Source organism: Octopus sinensis, linkage group LG9, assembly GCF_006345805.1.
Source record: "Octopus sinensis linkage group LG9, ASM634580v1, whole genome shotgun sequence".
Lineage (NCBI taxonomy): Eukaryota > Metazoa > Mollusca > Cephalopoda > Octopoda > Octopodidae > Octopus > Octopus sinensis.
This window is the reverse complement of record NC_043005.1, coordinates 38,017,705-38,027,238: the sequence shown is the minus strand read 5'-3', so window position 1 is coordinate 38,027,238 and position 9,534 is coordinate 38,017,705. Positions and strand designations below refer to the sequence as shown.

The following is a 9,534-nucleotide window of genomic DNA, read 5'->3' as shown; positions in this document are numbered from 1 at the left end:
GGGAAAAATAACCCTTTCTTCCATAGACACAAGACTTGAAAGTTTAGAGGTGTGGGTGCTAATCAATGACATCATCCCCAGTGTGTAATTGGTACTTATTTTATCGACCTTGAAATGATAAAGGGCAAAGTTGACCTTTGTTGAATTTGAATTCAGAATGTAAAGGCTGGAGGAAATGCTGCTAAGTGTTTTGACCAACAATTTTGAGGGTAAGGGATCAGTTGATGCCATGGACCCTAGTATTTAACAGGTACCTTTATTTTACCAACCCTGAACAGATGAAAGGCTAAGTTGACCTAGGCGGGATTTAAATTCAGAATATAAGGAGTCAAAATAAATACCAGAAGGCATTTTCCCCCGGTTCAATACTACTACTACTACTATTACTACTACTACAACTACTACTACTACTACTACTACTACCACCACAACCACTACTACACTACTACTACTATAACTACAACAACTACTACTACTACTACTACTACTACTACTACTACTACTACTACTAATAATAATAATAATAATAATAATAATAATAACTGCAACAAAAAGAAGTGGAATAGAACCAGTGTGTGTGGATCTTTTATTAGCCAAATGACTTTTCTAAGACACATCTGTTTCAACACACGATTTTCACATCAAGAATCTTACAAAAAAACAAATACAGAAATGGAAAGAAAGTGGGTGTAGAAGAATGAAAAAGAGAATAAGTGATAAGAATGAATGGGAAAGAGAACAGAGTAGAGAGCAAAAGACAGAAAAAGAGAATGTCTCAATTGAATGAAAGGTAAAAAGAAGAAACATAATTGGTAGGATATCAATTATTCAGGTTGGTTCCTCAGTTGATACTTTTGTCCTCTATCCTCAGTGCAATAAATAAATTAATCAGTGTTGTCAAGACTTAAGATTACAATTTGTCTATGAAGTCAATGTGCTAGACGAATAAACCAAACATTTATGATTTTCAAACTTTGTAGCAGTAATTGTGTTAATGTCTCTGTGCAGCTAGCTATTTGTTTTACTTATTTGTCTTAATATGCCTAAATTTGAAAATAGGTTTCGAAAATAGATAAGAGCTATGTTTCAAAGGCATTCAACCACAAGAATACTTGCTGATACAAAATACATCAAAACAGCTGAGTGTTTTAGAAAAAAAAAAAAAAAGAATTAAAATTTTTTTAAATCAAAAATTTACAATGTAGAAAAATTAAAAAGAATATTTTCCAGCCAACCATCAAATGATAGCATATTGCAGTAATTATTTCTCTGTTGGTAACAGAAACTAGCTCTACATTATAGTAAGTGAAATAAGAAATGGCTTATCATACAAAGGATGTCCCATGGTAAGAATGTTTTTTGACACTAGAAAAATAGCACAAATTTATGAAAAGTTTTGCTCTAGCTGGCATAGAGAGTAGCTAGATTATAAAATAATAACTAATATGATATATATATCATTCTCTCATCTTTGTCCTTCTTCTAACTCCCCATTTTCTTTAATGGGCTATAGGACCTATAAGGTTGGTTACCCAGGTTCCATAGTATACAGGTGACCAAGATCATGACATTCCCCTGAACAGGATACCAGTCCCTTGTAGAGCCTAAAAATCAGCAATTTTGAGAGGAGGTGGGCAAGTCAGTTACATTGACTCCAGTACCTGACTGGTACTTTATTTTATCAACTTTGAAGGGATGAGAAACAAAAGTCAACATTGGAAAGATTTGAGCTCAAATTGTAAAGTGCTGGATGAAACGGTGCTAAGCATTTTCTCTGATGCACTAACCATTCTGTCAGTTCATCAACTTTAATTCCCTTATGTCAAACATATTCTTTCTGATGGTTTCTAACTAACTCCTCTCAAAACCACTGATTATCTGTTTCATATAAATCCATATCCTTTCTCTAACTTTTCTTTTATTTAATATTGTTCAACATTTATCAAATAGATTTTAGAATACATTAAGCCAACACGTTCTCTTCATTAGAGGAAGCCATGTGTTCACCTTGTGAGCTAGACATCTGGTCCTGTCCCTCTACCATACTGTCACATCCTTCAATGCTATACATCACTCAGCTGAGGGGATCTTGTTTTGCAAGTTATCTAGTGACCTCACTAGTGTTGGTGCCACAAAAGAAAAAAAAAATAGTATCCAGTACACTCTGTAAACTGGTTGGTGTTAGGAAGGACATCCAGCTAAGAAAACTATGCCAAAGCAGATGCTGAAACTTGGTGCAACCCCTTGGCGTGTTGGTTCCTATTGAACCATCCAACTTATACCAGCAAGGAAGATGGGATGTTAAATGAAGACAATGATTATATATTTCTGGAATTGCTACATGATCTAAAGACAGCCTGAACTGCCATAGACTGATTAGAAAATGTGCACTACCAAAATATGTGTTAGGTTGTGATTTCAGAAACACACAGTTTTGCCTGGAACGTTCATTTTTTCCTTCTCAGGGCCCATCTATATGCGACCTAATTTGTTTACATCTGACATCTGATAGTGGTCTAAATATAGAAACTGTCACTCCTAATAATTTTTCCATTTATTTGGATTGTGTCTGATCTGTGTATATAGCATCTGAAAAACATTACATTATTACTGTTGTTGTAGTTGTTGTTGTTGCCGTGTAAACACATAGTTTACAGTAATATTCTTCTATAATGGAAATTTATCTGAAGGAATAAACATTTCTTTTATGTCGCAGATATTTTCTGAGTAGGAGACTTCAAAAGAAAAAAAAAAAGATAACAAACAAACATACATAAACAAACACATGAATGGATGTATGAATGAATGAATGTTTGTTGTGTGCGTATGTGTTTGCATTTGTGAATGATTGCTCTTAAAAACAGTTGTCACAAACAGAGGAGGAGGATATGTTTGTGGAACCATGTAAAGAAGATCTTCTGCAAAGGAATGAAAAAAAAAAAATCAAATTTTGGTTAAACATTTCAGATCACATAAGAAAAAACTAAAACTGAAAACAACAATAACAACAACAAAGTTAACAAGTTCTCATAATGACTTCAAACTCTTGTACAAGGGTCACACATGTCGATCAGAGAAGTATAATACATGCATGTTGTTTATTTTATTGACGATGGAAGGATGAAAGCTAAGCCAGTTTTTGTTAGGGTTTGGACTATGAATGCAAAGAGATGCTACCAAATACTGCAAAGCATTTGGTGCTAGTGCAATAATATACTCTTTTTACCAGCTCACTCCCCTACAACTACAACCACAACTACCACCACCCCTACCACCACTACTACTACTACCACTACCACCACCACTACAACTACTACTACTACTACTAATGATCTTTATCTAAATGCAGGGCCATGCGTTATGGGAGAAAAAGGTACTCAATATCCTTGACCCACATATATAACAGTTTTGAAGTGGAACTATAAAGAAATATAAATTACATTCTACAAGTTTTCCATTCTGGTACTTTAATAATAATAATAATAATAATAATAATAATAATAATAATAATAATAATAATAAAGATGGTGATGATGATGATGATAATAGTAATGATAATGATGATGATAATAATAATAATAATGATAATAATACATAGAGCACTGAAGGACAGATATAGTAACCTTTAAAAGGGACAAACACGAGTGCCTAATAATCGACGTGGCAGTGCCAAGAGATCAACATATTATCATGAAAAAAAGAGAAAGGATTGATAAATATGGAGACCTGAGAACTGAGATCACCAAGATGTGGCAGTGATGAGAGTCAAACATAAATGTTGTCCCTACTGTTATTGGAGTATTGGGTTCAATACCACCCAACCTGAAGAAACATCTGGAAACTTTAGAAATACCCTACAATCTAGGTGTTTTGCAAAAATTGGCATTACTTAGAACTGCACACATATCGCATAAAGTACTGTCCATCTGAGGTCGTTGTGATTGACAGACAGTACAAACCCCTGATATCTTCAATCAATATCACGATATTGGATACTGTGCAATGTCTTAAAGGATAATAATAATAATAATAATAATAATAATAATAATAATAATAATAATAATAATAATAACAAGAGCACTCAGAGAGTGCAACCTACACCAAGGCAACACCAACGTTCTCTCAATGATTAGCCAGAGGGCATTTTTAAAATGAGAATATCTGAAATAAACTCAACTGCTCTTTCAAATGAGAATACTAAAAATGAACCCGTCCACTCTCAAAAATTAAGTAAAAAAATCCAGAAAAATAATCTAGAATCCTTGTCCCGGTACCTGATCAATCGCAATGGTAATCATGGAATGTGAAGGTGGGTGTGCAGGCCATGTTTGTAATGCTGTGTGTGTGTCTGCTGTGGGAACAGGGGCAGTTTTCTCTATGAAGGCCTTTTTTTAGTCTATCCACTGATATAGTGTCTTTATGACCATTAAGGTCTATAATGAAAAATTTATCCATTTGTGAAAGAAAACAGAAAGGACTTGCATACGGTGCTGTTAACAGAGGTTTAACAACAACACTGCACAGGAAAACATGTGTCCAAGAAGTAAAGCTTCCATCAAGGCAGAACTAGAAATGCAATTGTCAAGTAGGTAAAAGGTTTTAAACAGGTGTGATATATTCAAAATTATTAAAAATAAAGTTGTCGAGGATAAATTAAATTTATTATTTTTACTGAATATGATAGTGTTGTTTAATTTCTGAATGGTTTTACTGTTGTTTGTTTATGTAGTTTGATTTCTTTATCCATCAGTTTCTACTAAGATTGAGATGTGAGTAAAATTAATAATAGAGAAATGAAAATAAAACTTTGGAAACAGCAACACCACCGTAACTTACATGGAAACCATGAGTGTGCTTTCAATGGAGATAATGAGAGAAAGACTTGAAAGTTAATGTAAGATTATAACACTTCATGTAAAGTAAACTGGTACTCTTTTTATTGACTCTGAAAGGATGAAAGGTTAACCTCGGTGGAATTTGAACTCAGAACATAAAGACATGAAATGAGGCTAAGCATTTTGCCCAGTATGCTAACAATTCTGCTAAGCTCACCACCTTAATAATAATAATAATAACAATAATAATAATAATAATAATAATAATCCTTTCTACTATAAGCACAAGGCCTGAAATTTGGTGGAAGGGGATGAGTTGATAACATCGATCCCAGTACTTGACTAGAAGAAGAAGAAGAAGAAGAAGAAGAAGAAGAAGAAGAAGAAGAAGAAGAAGAAGAAGAATGGTATCTGATTTAGGTACAAGGCCAGCAGGTTTGAGGGGGAAAGGGTTGGCTGATACCGCAAACCCCAGTATCTTACTGGTATTTTACTGTATTGATTTCAAAAGCGTGAATGAGAATATTGAGTTCAGCAAATAAACAGCCTGAAAAAATGCTGCAAGTGATTTTTTTCTGATACTCCAACAATTCTGCTAATCCATCACCCTAATAATAACAACAATAATAATAATACTAATAATGATAATTCCTTCTACTAAAGGCACAAGGCCTGAAATTTTGGGGGAGGCGACTAGTCGATTATATCAACCCCAGTGTTATTTATTGACTCTGAAAGGATATAAAGCAAAACTGACTCTAGCAGAATTTGAACTCAGAATTTAAAGACAAACAAAATTCTACGAAGCATTTTGCCTGGCATGTCAATGATTCTGTCAGCTCACCACCTTAAAAATAATAATAATAATAATAATAATAAATAATATGACAGAGTTGGGACCTATAAACACTGGAAGCTATGCCAACACTATGGAATAACAGATAGAGAAATTAAGGCCAATAAGCAGGATATAGCTGTCAGAGATCACAACGAAAAAAAAATGCCTCCTAATCGAATTATCAATAGTAATAGATGACAATATTTCTCTAAAAGAAACAGAGAAACTTTCAAAATACAAATATCTGGAAATAGAGGTAACTCGAATGTGGAGTCTAAAAACAGAAATAATTCCGATCATAGTAGGCACATTAGGTATGATAAAAAAAGATATTCAGACAAATACATAACGAAAACACCAGGAATAACATGCTGAAAATGGCACTATTAAGCACTGCACACATCCTACGTAAAACACTTTCAATACAGTAAAAATACCACAGCACATAACCAAGACACACAGAGCTGCACTTGGTAGTGCAGTGAAAACATGTGATAGAAATAAGACTACTGAATCATGATAATAATAATAATAATAATAATAATTCCTTTTAATTTTGGCACAAGGTCAGCAAGTTTTAGGGCAAAGGACAAGTTGATAACATAGACTCTAGTATTTGACAGGTTGTTTTATTTTATTGACCCTAGAGAGATGAAAGGCCAAGTCGACCTCAGCTGGATTTGAACTCAAAGTGGAAAGAGTTAGAAGAAATGCTGCTAAGCATTTTTTCTGATACACTAATGATTCTGCTGACTCACCACTTTAATAATAATAATAATCCTTTCTACTAAAACTACAAAGATGCAAGTTTGTGGAGAGGGGACTAGTCAATTACATTGACCCTGAAGGGATAAACGGTAAAGTTGACCTTGGTGGAATTTGAACTCAGAATGTAGTGACGGGTGAAATACTGCTAAGCATTTTGTCCAGTGCACTAATGATTTTGCTAGTTTACTGCTTTAATACCACTGCTGCTGCTGCTGCTACAACTACTACTACTACTACTACTACTACTACTACTACTACTAATAATAATAATAATAATAATAATCTTTCCTGTTAAAGGCACAAGGCCCGAAATTTGTGGGGAGGGGGCTAGTCGATTACATCAACCCCAGTGCTTGACTGGTACTTAATTTATCAACCCTGAAAGGATGAAAGGCAAAATCAACCTTTGTGGAATTTGAACTTAGAACGTAATGACAAATGAAATACTGCTAAGCACGCTAATGATTCTGCCAGCTCATTACCTTCTTAATGATGATGATGATGAGAAGAAGAAGAAGAAATGTTGACCACTTGGTATAAACACCCAAACTTCTACCTAATAGGCTGAGGGATAATAGAGTCACAATTCTATTAGAATTCTGTAGAAAAGTGCAATCCTGTATTCTGCAAGAATTGTCAGAAAGATTCTTGACATTCGAGGAGAATTGTTTTCACCCAACCTCAAGAAAATATCCCTGCTAACTGATAGGACATGTAATAGTTATATCAATAATTGCTGCAAATTTTGTCAAAAGTCCAGCAATCTTAGAGGTGGGGTTTAGTTGATTACATTGACCCCGGTAACTTCACTGGTACTTTATTTTTATTGAATTTTCAAAAATGAAACCCAAAGTTGACCTCAGCAGAATTTCAATGTGGAACATAAAAAGCCAGAAGTAAAATCACTAAACTTGCTAATGATTCTGCCAGCTCAATGCTTTAATAATAATAATAATAATAATAATAATAATAATAATAATAATAATAATAGTAATAATATTCCTTTCTACTAAAGGCACAAGGCCTAAAATTTGAGGGAGGGGTACAGTCGATTACATTAACTCCAGTGCTCAGCTGGTACTTTATTTTATCAACCATGAAAGGATGAAAGGCAAAATTGATACTGGCAGAATTTGAACTCAGAATGGAGCGACAAGTGAAATGCCTCTAAGCATTTCGCCTTGCATGCTAATGATTCTGCAAGCACACCACCTTAATAATAATAATAATAATAATGATGATAATAATAATAATAATAATAATAATAATAATAATAATAATAATAATAATAATCCTTTCTGCTATAGGCACAAGGCCTGAAATCTTTTGGGAAGGATGGGCTATTTGATTATACGAACTCTACCAGCTTGCCACCTTAATAATAAAAATAAAAATAATAGTAATTATAATTATAATAATAATAATAATGATTATAATGATAATAGTGATGATGATGATAATAATAACAATGACAATGATTTCTTACCTTGGTACAAGACCTTGAATTTACAGGGTAGGGGCATAAAAATTAAAATTAAAATAAATCATAGAAGCAATACAGTAAAATAAAACCAAGGGAAAGTGGGAATCAAGGACTTGTGCAAGCTAAACAACAATAAAAATGCAAAGTTCCTCATCTGCTGCCTGGATATAAAAAAAAATAAATACTTGTTGGGAATATTTGTTAAGAATAGCATAACATTGTATTGATGGTTTTGGCAGTCGGCTGTGCAAAGCAAAAATGATTGAATGGAGAATTATTCTGTGAAGGATAAAGTCAGATGGGATACAGTGACCAAAATGGAAAACAAGATTGAAAATTCTCTGGGAATTTTGACTGCCACATGCATAAATCCATCACTTCCAGAAGGCCTAACATAATTTTTGAGAGAAACATCCAGGAAAACCACAAAAAAAAAGTGAGAAATATCAAGCACCAGAGAATAAAATATTACATATATCAGCATCAACATCATTTTAATGTCCCCCTTTCCATGCTTGCATAAGTCTGAAAAAGATTCGTTGTAGCAGATTTTCTACAGCTGGCTGCTCTTGTTGTTGCCAACTCTTACCTGTTTCCAATTCAGAAAATATTTCCTGTAATCCTTCGAACACTAACAACAGAATGGCCAAACACTTTTCATCATGGATGATTACAAATAAAACCAAAATGGTTTTATGACAATGCTGGTTGTTTACAACTAACTTGTGATATGCAATGAAAAGACACACACACACACACACACTCGTACATACATAAATGCATACATATGTAAAAACATATATGCTTACATACATATATATTTGATGGGCTTCTTTCAGATTTTGCCTAACAAATTCAGTTACAAATTTTTGTTCCTTCTTGAGATAGACTACAGTGATGTAAACACTCCAACACTGATTGTCAAATAGTAGTAGAGACAAACAGACACAAACATACACAGACACACACACACAGACACACACAGACACACACACACACACACACACACACACACACACATATATATATATTGGGCTTCTTTCAGTTTACATCAACGAAATCCACTCACAAGGCTTTGATTGACCTAAGGCTATAGCAGAAGACACTTTCCTAAAGTTCCACACAGTGGGACTGAACCCAGAACCATGTGGTTGCAAAGCAAACTCCTTACTACACAGCCACACTAATGCAAAAATATGTATACATGATATGCATACAGTAGAAAGTAAAGAGATCCTCTATGAACCTTAATCTACTACATATGTGGGAAATTCTGTCTGTGAGTGTGTTTGCAGAGTTGTTGGCTAACTCCGCCTACATCGTATTATTGATTTTGATGAAACTTGACACGTGAGTAGAATTCATGTCTGGAAACCTCATGACATACTCGGATTGTTGAAAAAATGGATAATAGGGCTCTGGAAGGGATCCTTATATATATCTATTATATTTTATTCTAAAAGCCAAGGGAAATAACCCATTCATTTTCCTAAATATTTTGGTATAAATCAAAATGAGTATGCTTATTTCTTAGTATTTGAACTGTTAGAGTTATTTTTGCTATTTATCCAGTGTAACCCTTAATCAAGTAAATAATATTTTCCTAAACA

At 33.7% G+C, this 9,534-nt stretch overlaps 1 protein-coding gene across 8 annotated transcripts in view; it reads right to left on the bottom strand.

The window, feature by feature from the left end:
- The window catches only part of LOC115215824 (protein lev-9-like), a 1,149,105-nt gene that overhangs the window by 251,840 nt on the left and 887,731 nt on the right, over positions 1 to 9,534 (bottom strand). The window lies entirely within an intron of this gene.